Below are 18,013 nucleotides of genomic sequence, written 5' to 3'. Positions count from 1 at the left end.
CGTTTGTAAGCAGTGCAGGGTGGTATGCCCGGGTCTCCCTGGCGCCGTGCCCACACCTGGGATGTGATGTAGGGCCTCCAGGATGCGGCTCTTTGATGGAGACCTTTGGCAGCGCTGTGGCGGTTGGGTGAAGACCACCCTGTTCCTATGCAAGAAGAGAAGAGGGAGAGGTGTGCCTGTGCCCCCAGCCCCCTCTGATCTCTTTGCACGCTGCGGGCCTGGGAAAGTAAGGGCATCGGCTGCTTCCAGGGCCAGGATAAAGGAGCATCTCTGCAGCTCCTGCAGGCAACTGTTGTGAGTGCAGGGGCTGCTAAGAGCAAAGCAGTGTCGGGTCACAAGCGTAGGACTCTGCTGCGGGTATCTCTGCTGCTGCCATCCCAGCCCTTTGCTGCCTCCGAGGTAGATGGCTGTGGACAAGATGCCCAGGGCATGGCACAGAGCACATCTGCCTGGCAGCCCGGCCTACTTCTGGGTCCCCGACAGCTCTCCGGAGCATGGGAAGCAAGGTATGCAGCTCAGGTGTGCATCCGTGAGTGAGCAAGAAGGAAGAAAGCTCAGCAAGAGGAAAAAAAGAGGGATATGATGAGGTCAGATCAGCCCTGTGCTAAGGCCTCTCTGTCTCCTGTCTGTTAGTGCTGCGGGGGATCTTACCTTGCGGGTATTCCTGGGCCCAGCAGATGCAGTGTGGCCAGAAATAAAGAAAATTGTTTCAGTCGTTGTCCACCTCTGGAGGCGTAGCTGAGGAGTCCGGCAGCCAGGGATGAATGGGAGGAATGGGGAACATTTGGCCCAGGAATCAGCGTGGTCATGCTGCGGGAGTGCTGCTGTTACCTGGAGCAGTCTGCAGAACCCAGTGCTCTTGAGCGTGTGTTCGGTTTTCCCCCGAGTTGACTGTGTTTCAGTGTTGGTTCGCTGATACTTGAGTGCGTGCTTCCAGTGGTCTGGGGGAGTCTGCTGGAAAGGCCTCCTTCTGCAGCATTCGTTGCCACTACTGGACAAGACAGCCACCAAGCTGTGGAAGTATGGAAATATATTTTAGCTGGACTTCCACTGTAGAGGAGCGTTCATGTGCCAGGTGGCTGTGGGAGAGATGGTGGGAGCAGGGAACAGAGTCACTTTGCCTGGGAGCAATCTGATTTATTGGGTGCCACGTGCACTTGAAGCCTGTTCGTTGTTGTTGAGCCATCCTCAAAGTGGCAAACTCATCTTTCAGGATTAAAAGGTAAAAATGGATGGTGATGTAGGAGATTAGAGATGTCAGGCAGTTAACGTGGGCAATGCTAAAGTTGTCTCAGGGAATGCGTGGCCTGTGAAGGGGAGCAGGCTACAGCAGAGCAGGAAAACATCTGTGAGAGCTGGAGGAAAACGGTAGGAAAGACAGGGAGGTAACATTAAATGCTGGGAAGGCGCACAACTCGTTAGAGCAGGGACCATGAAGCACCCGAGGCACCATTTAGGAATTACATCAGAGTGGGTGGGGGAAGATAAGCTGTAGCAAATCTGTGCCAATTTGGCTGCCGTGGAAAAAGTCAGTGTGGTCTGGTGGGCTGCACCCCATCCGTGAGACGCTTCCATCCGGCTCACCCATTTCTTCCTCAGCAAGGAGGACGTGACTGCTTGGACAGTCCTGAAGCTGATGCTGCTCCTGCTGCTGGTGGAAGGCAAGTGATGAAGCCAAGGCACTGTATCCATGTGCGGAAAGTGGGGATGTGGCTGGAGGATCAGTAACCTTGGGCTCATAGCACTGCTGTCTGTGCTTTGATGTGGTGGTGGCAAGTGGTCGTCATCTGTGTAGAATGAGACCATCATCTGTGCACCCAGACAGTGAAATTCATCTTGCCAGTCACTCACTGCTCCTGGCCTTAGTGCTGCTCTCAGCTGGCCTTGGGGGAAGGCCCAGAAGCACTTCAGTATAACAGATCTCCTTTGAGACATGAGGCTTTTATCTGGGCACCCAAAGCTCCTTGAAGCTAGGCAGCTGGAATCACTGCTCTCCTACCGGGCCGCCTTCCTCTTCTAAAGCTTCATCTGTGTTTTATGTCCTCCCCTTTGCACTAGCAAGCAATAATGTGTCTACTAGCAGTATTCCAGAACACCCTCCTGTTTCCTTCAGAGACTTAAAAGCACTGCTAAAGTTTTGTCTGTCAGGTGGAACGCTTCCTTCCACGTTAAAACGCAGTTCTGTTCTTCTGGTCTCTGCAATTCTTCACGCGAGGTCCTTCTTCCACCTCCCGTTGCTAAATGTGCATCGTTTGCTCCCCTGCTGTGACAGCCACTTTCCCTTCCATCACTCCTCCCCATGCCCTGTCTCAGCATTTTAGGTGTATAAGAAAAAATGATTTTGGAATAAAATGCTGTTATTTACCAGAAGCTCTTTAGTAATGCTGCATTGCCTGGCTTTGAGAGATGCCTGGTTGCCCACTAGATTAGAGCTTGGGTCAGGGCAGGAGGGAGATGCTCACAGCGGGGAGGCACGCCAGCGTTGGGTGCCTTGTGCAGAGGAAAACTGCTGTCCGATCCCTGACAGCGATGAGCAGAGGACAGGTACCTTGCCATGGTGAAAGGCAGCTCCTCACTCCTGCCGAGTGCCACTGGCACGTGTACCTTCTAATTCGGGATGGAGAGGGAGGCTGGAGCATTGCCCTTGGGGGCTGTCGTTCCTAGTGTCGGGTCGTAGGTACAGGGGCCTCTTGTTATTCCCTCCTAATGTTCCTACTAAAACACAGTTAGGAGGAGCTCTGTGTGTTATAAGTTCAGGTAAAGGTGCAGAGGAAAGCCAGGACGCACCACCATATTTTGGAGAGGCTCGTTGGTGAGGTAGCGTGTGGGCTCACTCTTGGGACAGCCGGAAGAAAGCTGTGGAAGGAAAACCAGGCGTTGGCCAGAGAGAGATGAGTGAAAGGAACTGGGCATTGTTTCCTTCCTCCAAAGTCTTACTGACTTATAATTCGAGTTTGTAGCTCTTGCTGAAGGGTTTGCAAAACAGGTTAGTGGGCACGTTCTTCATGTGGGAGCTGACACCTTTGGGAGTGTGTCCTTTGTGGGCATCCTCCTTGTCCTGATGCGCAGGAGATGCTCTGTGGGCTGTTTGCCTGGCCGTCATCTAGGGTGTGAATGCTAATACTTTTAAAAGCAGGTACCAAATTTGTGCCCCTAATTAGTGATGTAGCTGTCAGAGTACCAGAACTTAATTCTTTTTTTTTTTTTTTTTTAATACATTGAGAATAAGTGTTGGGGTTGGTCATTTAAAAAAACTGGAAACAACATCCATTTCATCATTTACCTGACTGAATAAAAGATGGGCAAAAAAGAAAAACAACAAAATCTGTTTAAAAAATAAAATAGAATAAAAATCGCTAATATTTCAAGAAAGCTGTATGAGTGACTAACGGTTGAAAATTGGCTTTGACAAAATCTTCTCTGAGGCCTTTAGCGGCTGAGATATAAGATGTTGTTTTTCAGAGTTACTGCTGTTTGAAACTGTCCCACTAATTGCAAGCTATAGTGTAAGTGCTTTACTATTAATTTATATTAGTGAAAAGTATAAGCAAAATAAGGTTGCCAGGGTAACTTCACCTTTCTGCAGTCTTTTTTTTAACTATGGTATGCTTGATTTTAATGTTGTGACCATAGAATTATGTCCCTCCTATTTTTATTTATTGTATTGAATTGATTTTATTCTGTTTCAAGCAAATGTTTAAAGCTCTGAAGGCACAAGATTTTTATGACCTTACCACCTTCACAGCTCTGATCTGACCTGTCTGTTGCCTTTGAAATAACATGGTTCAGTGTGCAGCTGTTTTCAACTGAGAATTAGTGGTGTTAGAGAGCACTCAGTATTTCCTACCTTATTAAACTGTATGTGGTTCCTGTACCTCACTGTATACTTATTAATAGGAAATTTTAGAAACTGAGGAGAATTATTAACAACACAGAAAAAACTTCTTTTAAGGGAGCTAGAAAAGTGATGGCTGTTTACCTTGAAGAAGATGACAACATGACAAAGCTGTGCCTGATATTGAACAGTCTAGAAAAGCTAGATCAGAGACTTCTTTTTTTCTTTTGCAAGAAAAAAAGTCAACAAAATTAAAAGGTAACAAATTAAAAGTCAATAAAAAGTATTTTTTTTTTTTACATGATGGGCACTTAACCCTTGGGACATATCACTAAGCGATGGAGACCAGTGCTCGGGTGGGATTCACAAGGAACTAAATTGCCCTGGATGATGTGAGCTGTAGGCGACATGGTTGTTTTGGGTTAGGAGAATTTCCTGGGGATCAGTTATCCTACAGCAGTCTACTGGAAAGTTTTCTGAACCTTCTTTTGAAGCCCTAGACTGAATGGACCGGGTTTGATTCATTCACTGGTATGAGTCTGTCTGACAGTTCTGAAGAAGTTGCGATGGGAAGCGAGGGTAGTGCGGGAACATCATTCAGAAATGCAGACCTCAGGATAATTGTTGGGAATCTCCATAATACTATTGTAAAACTAACTACTTACCAATAATTAATGTCAGCATTGAGATGGTGGGCTCTGGATCTTTGCAAGAAATAATTGAAAAACCAAATGTGCAATTATGTCTGACAAGCAGCGTGTGCTTTTCATGGTCACCAGAGCCTTGTGTAGTCATGTGTTAGACACGGTTTTATATAATTATTATTGTTTATATGGTGGGTGTCAGAGGAAGGAAGAATTTTAGTTTTAAGTCCTCCGTTGGCTATTTATTTTAAAGTCATTAGATTTGTTTTCAGACTTAACTACACTTAATGTGTGAGACTCCTGCTGAATAAATCAGACCCTGATATAAGAACTGCATCTGTTTGCAGGAGGGAACGGAGCCAGCTGGAAGCTCAGCCTCTGTCTACACTGTGGCTGTCACCAAGCAGGAAACCTACTCGCAGCACAGATGTAGCTGTGCAGAAAGTCATTACTGTGCTCTCAAAACAGCTAAAAGCGCGGCCCTTCTGGGGTTATAAACTATCGTGAGGGCACAGATGGGACCCATCTTTACTGCAGCATTCAACAGCACTGTGATGGGGATCCCAAAGAGGTTTAAAGCTTTGTTGCTGATGAAACGTCAGGGGAAAGGCTCTGCAGTGCTGACCTGGAGGAAGGCAGAGCGAGCTGAGCTGGGCAGGAGCGTTTCCCAGAGGTCCTTCAAGCTGCGCCACGGTGGTCTCCCAGCTCTGACACGGCGCAGTTTCTCCAGATCCCCCAGACCAAGCCGCAGTGCTTTGGTTATCTAGCAGTCGCAGTCTCTAGTTTAGAGGAGGTGGCCTTCTGGCTGGAGGAGAAGGTGACAGTAGGTGATTGCACGTACTACTTTGGCTTTCTCCTTCTCAGTTTGTCCTTCTCCAGCCTCACTGGTAGCATCCTTTCTCCTCACTTCCCCTCCTGCCAACATTGCTTGTTCTGTCCTTTGCAGACACCTCCTCACTGACGGCTCCTTTAGCCCCTGCAGTGGCACCAGCTCTTCTCTAGCCTTCTGTCCCAGTGGCAGAGCTCCAGTCCTCCATCAGGCCCCCAGCATTCAGGGAGTGCAGTCTCTGAGTGTGCACAAGCACATCCGTGGGAAGTCCGTGCACGGTTGGAAATAGTGGCACCCTGAACCTTGGGAAAGGGCTCCACACCCCAGGGGAGGGATGTGTGTGGAGACAGTCCAAGTGGAGGGTGCTTCAAAGAAGCACAACTATAGTTAAGTTGTTTCCCCTTTCTTTAAAGAGGGCACATGTGGGGTTTTCAGTCGCAGGGCGTGAAAAGCTTGAGATTCATCTTGCATCAAAAAGAGAGATAAGTATTAATAATTAGGCAAGGTATTTAATAAGCCTTGGTCCTCTCTAAAAAAAACCTCACCACACATCTTAAAAAAGAAGCAAAAAACCCACAAAAACCTCCCCAAAATCCCCAGTAGCTGATTTAAGAGAAGTGGGTAGTTGAGCTCCCCAAGTGTACTGCTACCAGTACAAAAACTGTAGGAAAGCCAGGCAGGTTTCCTTGAAACCTGAAAGCAAGACAGAGTGCCATAAATATACACTTAAGAGAAAAGATGATAGCTCATAGCCATATCCAGGCTCCAGTGGGACTGGCGTATTTTCTGAGTAATCCACACTAACTTGCCAAACTTTCATAGCCTTGGAGGGCCTCAGATTCTGTGAGGTGGAGAAATGTGCCTTCCCGGAGCCATAAAATACTGACACTCAGTAGCAGTGATGTCTTTAGTAAAGCTGAGGTTCCAGGAAATCATTTTTCCTTAGGTCATCTACTGTCCTGGCCAGCTTGGGGTTGTTCTGATAATAGCACATACTCTCATGTATTGTTTACTCTAAATGCATATGTGTCTCCAGCAACAGGACATCTACCACCTCATTTGTATCGCTCCTCAACTCGGGAGTTTCCCGCTCGCAGGGTCCTGTCTCCTATTCCGCCTGTCTTTTGCTTTTGCTCGTTCCATCTCTTTCGTCTCGCGCTGGGTTCGGCTGCGTTGCCGCTGTCAGGCTCTGCGGCGTGGGTCGAACGCGGTCCAGCGGAGGCTTCTCGTGGTCCCGTCGCAGGACCTATGAACGTTTGTAGGCAGTTGTCACCCCTCAGCCGTTTCTTAGTCAAGCAACGTGGAGTTCTTTCGCTGATATAAATAAATCCTTAATCTATTCCCTTTGTTTTTCCTTGAATTTCTTTGTCTCTGTTGACATTTCCATGCTTGAAAATTTAAAGATGCTGGCAGCTATTTTAATATCATCTTAAATTAAGTTTTTAACCTGCATTGTTCATATGTTGCATTTTTTATCTGACTGGAGTCTTTTGCTTTTGGCAAAAACTGAGCATTTGTTGTTTGTTGGATAAGCCAATTTTTTTTTTAATTTGGTTAGACTTTTCTCTTCAAACCATTCTCAAGATATTCCTAATAAGGACTTACAGGAATTTGTTTTGCTAATACCTTAGGAATTTTTTTGTGGCTCTTGACTATTGTACTGTTTTCTATTTTAGTATTTATTTTCTAAGTGAGAGTCAGCCTCATTTGGTCCTGTAGTTTACCTGTTCTAAAGGGCTGGGAACTATTGAGGATCTCTTGAGGAATGAACACACAATTAAATTCCTGTTACTCTCACTGAAGCAGTGTTTATTGTGAGGAAAGGTTGTGTGTTTTAGTAGACGGAGATAGTTGGAAAAATTGAGTATGCTGCTCCTTCCCTCCTACCCCACCACCCCAATTTTACTGGTTGTTTCATTAATGGTATTACCTCTTCAAAAACCATCTCATCTCAATTATATCTTGAGACTGTCACTGCTACAATAACCCTGCTAATACAGCATACCAAGAACTCTCTTCGCAGACGAATGATTGTATTTCAGTTCAGGATTTCTCCTCCGTTGTGCAGGAGGATTCCTTCTAACTGCTGGCTTTCATCATCTCTAGTCAGTTAAATTATGGTGTGAGTTGACATTAGGATTATTCTGCAAAGGTCAGAGCATGGAGGTACTTGCAAGGGATGCAACACACATGGGGACCTCTGTCCAGATTTGAGCAGTGGAATTAACTTCGGTTGATTTTTTATTTTTTCATGAGATTTTGCTGGCAGATGGTCCAGAGTCCTCAGGCTGGTGGTGATGCTCACACCACATCCATACACCCTCAAGTGTCGCGTTAGTTAGCTTTGGGGTCTGAAAACTGCTGCTTCTCTTTTTAAGAGCTGACTGCCCTCAGAAGCAGATAGTGATCCTGCTTGAGGCACCTCTCTTCTAAAAAGCTCTTAAGTCCTTCTTACTTCATAATAATATTGGTGTTTATTGAGCAGCTTCCTTCCAGGGAAACCTGAATGGCAGGTACTGTTATACTTGTGCTTGCATAAGGGTGCTTTGTGAGGTTCTGATTTCAGTTTCTTCTCTGGGGGAAGAACAAAAAAGTTGTGTGTGTCCCAAGTAAGAACAAGGCTTGAGGTTGCTTTTCATTCCTCAGAAATTGTCTTTGCATATCCAGTTAGTGTGATCTTCTCAAATCTAATTGTTCGATTTGGAGCATGGACCTCACAGCCCTCAGGAGCTGCACGTTCATCCTGATTAGCTTCAGTTTATTTTGATTACTTTATTAGTGATTAGTGCGTTCAAGGAAGTCACGTATGGCAAAGGATGGGTACACCAGCATTGTAAAGAAAACCAACCAACCAGTGATACAGCCTTGGACCATGAACAAAACAAATACAGAAATCTCAAGTAACGCTTGTAACCTAGCAGCGACAGAGGCCTTGAAGCATGAAGTTCACATGGGCACATTGTACATGGAAGACACTCTGAAATGCTTGCCAGCTCTTTTTCTGTTATTTAGCAGGTCTTTACTCCTCTACCACAGATGGAGGAAAAAGGCCATGTGACCTGAGTTCCTATTCCCTAAAATAACTTAAGAGAATGAGAGCAAACAGTTTTTTTCTGTAGCATTTACTGTCACAGGTTAAACCCACCCTTTGAGATTATGCAGTGATGTCTTGGAAATGTCCTGGTGGAACACAAGTGACCGTGAACTCTCTCTACCGTTCTGTACACCAGAAGACAATTTCGATTTTAGACACGTGCACCTGCATGTGCTGCCACCATGTGCATTTTTAAGAATGCTGCTGGCATTTGTCCTGCTCTGGTATCCATGCTATGAAACTTGGACAGGTTCCCAAATGCTAATGGAAAGAGTCAGGATTTGGAAGACATTTTAGGGTACGTACAGTATACATTAAGGAATCTTGTTTGCTTTACTTCATTCAAGAGACAGAAGAAGAGGTTGTTTGCCCTTGATGGAGGGGGATTCTCAGGAACAGCAGGTTTTCTTTTCTGGCAAACAAAGTGGAATTTGGATGGCTTAATCGCTAGAGGCAGCAATCCAAATTAGAAGTGCATTGCCTGTTTTAGAAGATTAGTGCTCATAGGAGGGATGTAGAAATGTGATGGTCACTCCAGCACTCTACACGTTTAAGTCAAGACAGCCTCCCTAAAAGATCACTGGCTCAAACAGCAGTTGTGGGTGTGATAGAGGAACTGCTCTGTGAAGCTGTGAGGGCTGTGATTCAGGAGGTTGGGTTAGGTGAGTAGATGGGTAGATGAGTCTTTTTGGCTTTAAAGTCTGTGAGAGAATGTCTGAAAGCTGAAACAAGATGCATGGAAACTAGAAACAAAGTGCTCATCTCTAACACTGGAAAAAATAGCTCCTGTCATTTCTCCCTTTTGACCCTGAACTTGGAAATCTTTTTCCTATTAATGTCTAGGAAAGACAGGTCCCTGAAGGAGGACACAAGACGGTCACCCTACTTCCTGACCAGCTCCATCTCCGTCCTCTCGGGTATGAGTCATGGTACCCAGGCAGCTGGGCTGCCCTGGGGAGCAAATGAGAACTGAGGGGAGGGAGCAGGAAGGCCACCACAAATAGTTTATCAAACAAGTAAATTTTATGTTTACATCTTTCAGTCTCTGCTTTCGTCATCTCCTTGTAAAATGAGAGATCATTTACATCTATCCTTTCCACTTCCTTTAGCTGCAGTCAAGGCAGGAACTGTTCTGGCTCTTCCAAAACCATGACAGACCTCTGTAAATTGAGCCCAATTGCAGTCCCATTTTGCTTTGGCAGGCCTTTTGCTTTGGCATGAGACCAGCTAGCTGCATGTTGATGTCAGGAAGGCATGTTCTAGTATTGTACTCTTGATGTTATCTGAGTGGGTTTCACAAAACATAGTCCTTCAAGTGTCCACTGCAGGATCCTCATTACTGCAGTCTTGTGAACCTCTTTGCTCCAGCAGTCCATAAGAGCCTACCAAGGACTGTACTTGGCCCATACAAGTTTTTGTTTCAGTAGCTTAAATGGGCACATATTGTGCTCTGCCAAGGAGTAGCTGGGTGTCACGAATGTTGGTATCATCAAGGTATTAGCAATGTGTCTTTGGTTCTTTCAGCTTGAATGGTATCTAGGAAAAAAATGAGATGCTCCATGTCTGCTGCTGAGCGGAAAAGAGCTTTGATTGTAGGTGTTGATTAAGGGCAGTATGTCCTCCTCCACATGTGTTTCCTTTTCCTCTCCTCTTGAGGAGAAAATGCACAGGAGCTGACGTTGAAGACTGATTCTCAAGTGATCTTACTTTGCCCCTCCCAAAAAGCTCAGCAGGATGTGTGCTATAAAAATAGCCTCATTAGAAGCCATCTGAGTACATATGCAATCACAGATCACTCAAAGGGAGCACAGAGCATGCATGTTTCTGTTGCTGTCTTCAGAGAATTACATGACAAATTATTCCTAGCTGGAAGAAATGTCCTTTTATAATTGGGTTTTTTTTTCTCATTCTTTCATGAGGGAGGAGTGTGTGTTTTTTAAGTAGCTTTTAGTCACTTTCATTATTTATGAGAATGCTACTCCAAATCAGCAAAAGCAAACTGCAAATGCTAGTTTCTTCTGGCTGTAGCAGCTGACGGGTCCCATTTGCTTTCACTCATTGCCGGTTCTGCTTATCACAGTCAGAAAGAAACGTTCTCCGAAGATAAAAATGGCACCATATTGCAGCCCCCTTTGCCTCATTTCCTTCTCCTGCAGGAGACCAGCTGGAAAGGGAGCTGTTAGCTTCATTGATAGATCGTTACCCACGCAGAGGGACCCGTTACGAACAGTTACCCATTTCCTTTCTATCCTTCCATCTGGAAGAGGTCCTTGCATTGCCCTGCCTGTGAGGCAGCATCTGGGTTACTCAGCTCTGTAGTCTAAAACTACTTTCCTTGCATAGTCATTGGTCCAGGCTTTCTTGTGTCATCTGGCCATGCTAAAGCCTCAGGCCTTCATGAACTACCATGTAGAAACTGAGTGTAGGGCAAAGGGGAGCTGTGCCTAAACGCACTAGGAACATGTACACCCATACCTGTCCAGCTCTCCATGATGAGCCTTCATCAAGGCCTCTTTAAATCTGTTCTGCCTTCATATTCTTGTATTTGACATGAAAGTGGCCGTAACGTCATCGGAAGATGAAAGTCTGATGATCAAAGCAGGCAGCAATGTTGAAATGAGCATTGTGGGATGATAAAGCTGGTGATACAGTAATTGGCTATGTGGCCTACTTAGTAGGAGAAGCGATATATACAGGGATAGTGGAATGTTTGTTTACCTTTTTAATGTTTAAAATCCATAGGGTCTGTTTTGGAAGGCAAAACAGTAGCTCACCAGTAGGAGCATCTGGGCACACCACTGAGTGACAACAGTGTGAGCAGTGCCTGATCCCAAGGCTTCTGCCTCCTCAGCGAAGAAGAACCTCCTGGATCTCCAAACTCCACAGCTCAATAAAGAAAAGACACTGAACAGTAAAGGAGATGGCATTCCCGTAGAAAACTCAGAAGACATGGAGAAGACATTAGACCCACCCTGTGGAAGGAGCTAGGGTTCCAAGCTAGATGTGCTTATGCACTCTGTTCATCTCTGGTCTGTTTTCTCTGAGAAGTTTTTATCTTAAACAAACAGTGCTTTGTTCCAAGAATATCCTCTTCCCAGGGGACGTCATGCCAGCGATATCGAATGCAGCTGGACCTGCACAGGGAATTCCAGCTGATTCCTGGAGGGCCACACTTGATCACTGTAAAATTGCATTGTTTCACCCACAAGAGGTGATGGTGTGAAGCTTGGGACTTCATTCAGAGCCACTGTGAGAGAGGTCAGGGTGCAGTTACCCAGGAGTAGGGTCTGACTCGTGGTAGGTTTTCCCTTAGTTCTCATGCAGTGCTGTCTCCAGGAAGTGGAAGTTCTGACCACATCGCTGCCTGTCCTGGTACCAGTGCATCACCTAGTAATGCCCCATAGGATTTCAGAAGAGGGGGCTGATCTCACTGTTAGCAGAGTGTGAGCTCTGTTGGACAATGGGCAGTGTGTTTGCCTCCCAGTCACAGGGCTCGGAGACATGGTAACCTCACTGTTTGTTTTGGGGAGTACTTCTGCTTCCAGGACCAAATACCAGTTCATGACTTAGCTGGAGGCCTGGAAGCTGCATTGTCTCCTTCTCTGTCTGCCCCCCCTGCCTCCCCCCCAAATACAGTATGATTTGCTTCCAGTCTTGGGATCTGCAGAACTATAAATTCACTTCTGTTCTTACTCATCCCTTTTTTTGGCACCTTTGCAGCCAGCTGTGGACAGTTGTGCATCAGCTCTGGTTATGCTGCAAGCAGGGGAGGAATGGCAAGACCAGTTTCGGACACAGCGGTGCTGGGGCCCAGCTTCTTACCCCAACCATGTAGCATCTTCTGTTGCTGTGGCACTAGTGGGGGATTTCTGGAGGAGGAAGTATGTTCTGGATCTGCCCCTCCTTTATCGTCGTCTCCTAATGGAGGGCCTTTGAGCTGCTGGAAAAGAGAGGAGACAAAATTCTGCACAGCACAGAGCAAGTGCTGTATTGCAGGTTTGCAAGGATGCAACTGAGAAACAAAGGGATGCTAAAGAAATTACACTTTATTGGGTCACCTCTCTTGTGCCAGCATGTGTGTGTTCCCTGATGGCTTGATGCTGCCCTGAGAGACTGTTGTGAATGCCCTGTCCTCAAAGTGAAACACAGTCTGTTTGGAAGCAGGGCCAAGTGTGCGGTGCTGCTGTGGCTGTGCGTATACCCAAGTAGTGGGGACAGAAGGCTGTTGCCTTAGCAGTATCCACAAGTTATGCCCTCAAAATAGCATACCCAGGCAATGCAGTCTCTTTGCTCCTTCTTCTCTCAGTTGCTCACTGACTCTGAGGTTCCTTGTGACAGAAACCTTAGCAGCTATTCAGCTTCTCAACCTTTTTCTCGGTGTCATCTCTTCTCTTCAACACTTTATTTTCTTGTGGGCGCTTTTGCCTGTTGTTGCTGGTTTCGCCCTTTTTGTGAGAGACAAGGGCCTACTGCTCACAGAATTGCAGTCCTCCCACTTTTTACCTCATGTTAAGTTTTCCTGTGTCAGTAATTTCCTTTTCTTTCCTGTTTTGCTGAAAGGTGTTGGCATTGTTTCCCCAGCCAAACCAACAGGCTTCAGATTCTGCTGTCTCGTGAAGATCTTTCATTCAGCCATGCTCCCTCCCTGGACTCCTGGCTTCAGACCCAAGAAGCCTGGGTTGATCCTAGTTTTGCTCTATCCCCAGGATCCCTACTTGGATTTTTTGTGGAACCAAAAGCAAGTGTCCTCTAAAGATGGTACTAGTGCATGTGGGTAGGTTGCGTGAAGTAGCAATGTGGCTCTGTTTCATTTCCAGTGCAGCCCATAGCTTTGAATGCCTCACGCGCTGCTGGTATTTAATTGTTGCCTCCCAAAGGAGGTGGTTTCTGAAAACTATGTAGGTCACTGAGCCAGCTCAGCATGTCTCCAGACCGTTTACATGATTCATGACTCCTTCCTTTCAAGGTGGATTCCACCACCAGCTAGATACCGTTTTGAGGTCGCTTTCACCAGGAGCCTTCTTGTGTTCTTCTGAGAGCTGTAGCAAGGGCAGGGGGAGCCAGACCCACCCAGACAGGCCCTTGAGATGGCCCTTTCCTTCCAGGCCTGCTGTGGTGAACATATCTAGAAAGGAGTGCGAAGGGGATGCCAGGAGAGAGGCCCTAGGGAGTGGAAAGGCGCTCTGGTTGCAATGGCTCTGGGCTCTACTTTCCTTTCAAAGGAAGCTAGACTTACTGTGTAGGTCCACAGGGGTCCGCATGTGCCTGCACAGGCTTTGCTCACGGTGGACACGCCGTCTCCTGGTGGTGGGTGTATGTAATGGCTCCTGTGGATCATCGCTATCTGGTTCAATAGCTGTCTAGCCACCCTGGACCTCCTCACCTGGAAAGGCACCCACCTTTGTGCTTGGGGAGTTATTTGGTCGTGGTGTCCAAGCAGAATGAGAGATTGGACCCTCTGCCAGCGCTTTGGACAGGCACAGTCATCGTACGAGTAGTAACTGGTGCCGATGCTGTGCCATTAGGTACCGTTTTCTTTGTCAGTGTTAACAAGAGGCAGCTAAGAGTTAATCCCATTGCCCAAGTCAGGATCCTGTTTTATAGTCTTCAGAAAAGTTCTTCTGCGTAGTCAGTTTTGGGGAAACCAAAAGGATAGAGATGAGGAACATAGTCTCTGTGTGCAAGTATAGAAATACTGGGGAAGGTAGGAGGGGGCCATGGTGTCACCTGCTGTTATCACTGGCTGGTGACTCTGTATAAGGGAGGGCCTGGGATGGTTTTGCCCTCTGATTACATTTATTTTAAAACATTTTGCAGAACCGTGGTGTTCTGTCTTGGACATTTGACTGGAGTGAGTCTGTAGCTGAAGTTTTGCTAAAACTGAAATCAGACAGTGGCTAGCAAATCCCTGTGAGATATTAAATAATAAGAGTAACGTAAGAACTCGATTCTTCCTTTTTAAGCAAAACAGCAATGGTCATGAAAGAGGCAGTTAAAACTGCTCTCAGGTTGTGTGGGAGTAGTACCAGCGTGGTGCAGCTCAACAAAGAAGGGAAATGCAGCATAACATTCCTCTAGATTGCACTTGCATTTGTGGATGGTGTTTCTTGTGTTTTCGATCGATGCAGTCAGATGTCTGCGCCCTCATTACTGTGAAACAGAATCTGGCTTATGCAGTAAAATGCAGGCACCTAGGGTGTCACTCGAGGTTGTGCATCCAGGGGCTGCAGTGGCAGGAGGAAATAGGAGAATGATGAAACAAGTGCAGTGCTCCTAGAGACGAAGTATTAGCTCTTTATATATATGTATATGTATGTATGAGTTTATATATATGTGTGTGCATGTGTATATTTCTGGAAAAAAAAATCTTAAAATTAGAGCTCCCTTTTCACCACCTTAGGGCTCCTCTCCCTGGGATATTAGCTGGATATTGGTCAGCGTAGACCTCTCTGCTAGATCCCTGCGCAGTGCTCGGCTTTGCATGTGATGCCAGAGTGCTCAGATTAGAAGTGTTGTTGGGGGTTGTAGGTTTGCTTCCCTGACACATGCAATGGGTACATCTGCTTGGGTACATCTGCTGGCACGTGCTTTCGTCTCTCCTAGAAAGTGTTAGAAGACAGAGAAGGTGTCATCTGGTGTGGAAAAAAACAGCAGTGCTGTGGTTGGCTTTTGGGTTTTTGTTTTGTTTTGTTTTTGAGAGGATCTGCGGGCTTTGTTCAGGGTTTCTGTGGTATGAACATCACAAATTATGCAGAAGACAGTTCCTAAAATATCTGGGGCAGGTGTCCTTCTGCACACTGAGTATCTGCTCAGATTTACAAGGTGCGGGGCATTGTGAGAGGGATAGCCTTGCTTTTAATATTTGCACGTTTAGGTTTCCTGTCCCGCTGAGCAGATGATCCAACCAGGAAGTTACTTTCTTGGCAGAGATGGATATGGCAAGTTGGTATGCATGAAGAGCAAAGTTTTGGAGGGTGTGTCAGTCTGGTCTAGTTGATTATGTATTCCTAGAGCTGGGGGCCACCAAGTTTGGCTGCTTGCACGTTTCAAGCCAATACGCATTTGTAGTAAGCCCAGTAACCAGGGGTTAGTCAGATACAGATATTCTTGGTTTGAAGACTTGGAGAGGTTTGTTCTCCCTGAGCATGTTCTTTGGAAGATGGTCGTTCCAGTGGACCACCATCAGTGCTGGTATTTTATGCCTCATTTCAACTGGTTTCAGGATCCAGCCATGAGCTCTTATTCTCCTCTTCTCTGCCAAATTAAAGAAAGACATTATTTGCTCCCCATGAAGATGATAATATGCTTCAATCAAATCATCTCGCAGTCTTCCTTTTCACATGGACTTGTTTTGGTCTCATAAGGTCATAAAATATCTTTTTCCACGCTCAAAACACTTCTGTGCCTGTTTTTTGCACCCTCTCCAGCTTTTCTAATTTCCTTTTAAAAACGGAGGTACTCAGTCCATACGCAGTACATCAAGACTGGCTTCATCACTGTTTCATATAGAGAGAAAATGACCTCCTTATTCCCTCCTGGAGCTCTTGAGTGCATGTATCCGAGAATTGCGCTACTTCTTTAGGTCGGAGCATGTCTCCAAGTGGTTGCAGCACGATCTGCCTGTCGGGATTGCAGATTTACACCCTGTTTGGTGTTTGTGAGGACACCCTGTGTTCTCCGACACGTTTGACTCTACCAGAACTGCTTGGCTTGTGCAGGCCCAGCTTGCAGAGTAACTGGGATCAATTTGCTTTGGTCTCACTGTCACAACCATTACTCTCTACCCTTTTCCCCCTTGGGTCACCCATAAATTTTAGCAGCAATGATCTTAAATTTAATTCCAGAGCATTAATAAAACTTCCCCAAATTGATCACTTCAGAATAGAGGAAATACCTCTATTCAGTAGCGATACACGTTGAAGACTGCGTTTTGCCTTACAACGCATGGCCTGTTGATCTCTTCGTGCTGTGTACTGCTAATTTGTATCACGTCAGAATGTGACAGGACGCAAAGCCACGTGCCTTCAGAAGATCTCTGAAGTTCTTACCAAACCTGTCATCTCCTCCTGAAGTTATATCCTCAGCCTCACTGCTAGTTATCTTAGCTTTCAATTCCAGATCACTTGGCTGCTACATTGATGTTATGCTGCTTTGTCCAGGATTGGCAAGTACAGCTTGCTGTACCATCATTTGCCCTTCGTTTTAGGTGCAAAGCAAGGCTTTTACTGACTGCTTTTACCTTTCTGCCTATCAGTGAGAATTTTACTGGGCCCATCAAGTATTGGGTCAGTGATTTATTTGTTTTGATATTCTTCCCCTGTCCTCACCAATGGAAGGATTCACCCCTTGTGCCTTTAGCCACTGTGATCAATGCTTTGCATTTCACGCTTTCCAGGTTTGATTGATTGCAATTGATCCCACCCTTTTCTGATTGCTGAATATTTTCTACTTTTACTTCTGACTGCTGCCTTTCCCTTGGCCGTAGAATGGGCTTTTAGGCACATTGCTGTCTTGTGTGATTGATGGACCTTTCGGACATCCAATAACATTACCATAAAGAACTTCCAATTTTCAACCACATTTTCTCTGTCTTAATTCATCTTTCTCACTTGTAAAAGCCTGGTATGATTTTGGGAGCATGGGAGGCAGTATGTGTGAGGAGGAAGAGAAGGAGTGGGGAGGCAGGTCAAGGATAATTCTTTCTGTTTGGGGGCTATTAATTGTACATTTTATTCTATAATGAGAATGAAAGGATGAAATAATAAAATATCTGGCAGTGCGATGTGACTGACCCATTTTGAAATAGCAACCACATGCCAGTGTAGGAGGTTGTGCAGTAATTATTGCAGAAGATAGTCCTCTTCATTCATCTGTTCCTCTCATCTCCATCCTCACAGGCTCACTTGCTGAACAGTTTCTCTTTGAGTTACAGTATCTGGATTTGTCTACTAACTTCATAACGAGTTTTAGAAGCCATTTCAGGAATTAGTTTTCTAACACTTTAATTTGCACTTTGTTCTACCTCTCCGTGATATTCCAAGCAATGGTTTCCAAGCAGTTCTTTCCCTGTCATTATTCCTTGGTCTAATGGTCTAATAACTCTCCTCAGTAAGTCCATTTTTTAAAAAAAGAAAAAGAAAAAAACCCTTAATTTTGTCTGTTATTTCCGCTTATATTTTTTTCAGACACCTTCAGCTGTTCCCTATGTTTACATGACTAAATAATCACAGACTCTTTATAAAGTCTCTTTCTATGTAGTCTGAGCTATTGTTATATGTTTCATTCTTTTGATTTCTATACAGACTGAACCAGCAATTACTTTGTTTTTGCATTGCATATCAAAATTTATTAATAGCCAGTCCTAAAAGCACGGTGCCCATACTGGATGGAGCAACGGTACATTTGGAAAAGGAGCTACATTTTGGCTTATTACATGGTATTCATCTCTCATGCTTAAAATCAGTCTGTCTTTTGCCACAACATCACTTTTCTTAACAGATTGAATTTGCTGATGTTACCTTGAAACTTTGGGGTGTCCAATTTCCTTCCTTCTGTTAAGGGGTTTTGAATACTTACTTATTTTCTCCCATGGGTTTCCTAGCATTCTGTTT

The 18,013-nt window shown here is 45.5% G+C and overlaps 1 protein-coding gene across 15 annotated transcripts in view; it reads left to right on the top strand.

The window, feature by feature from the left end:
- ZNF618 (zinc finger protein 618) overlaps nucleotides 1-18,013 on the top strand; it is a 179,202-nt gene that overhangs the window by 78,762 nt on the left and 82,427 nt on the right. The gene's annotated exons all lie outside the window — the stretch shown is intronic.

The sequence above is a fragment of the Dromaius novaehollandiae genome, chromosome 20 (assembly GCF_036370855.1).
Source record: "Dromaius novaehollandiae isolate bDroNov1 chromosome 20, bDroNov1.hap1, whole genome shotgun sequence".
In the NCBI taxonomy this organism is placed as follows: Eukaryota; Metazoa; Chordata; class Aves; order Casuariiformes; family Dromaiidae; genus Dromaius; species Dromaius novaehollandiae.
The sequence above is the reverse complement of the archived record's forward strand: the minus strand, read 5'-3'. Positions and strand labels throughout refer to the sequence as shown.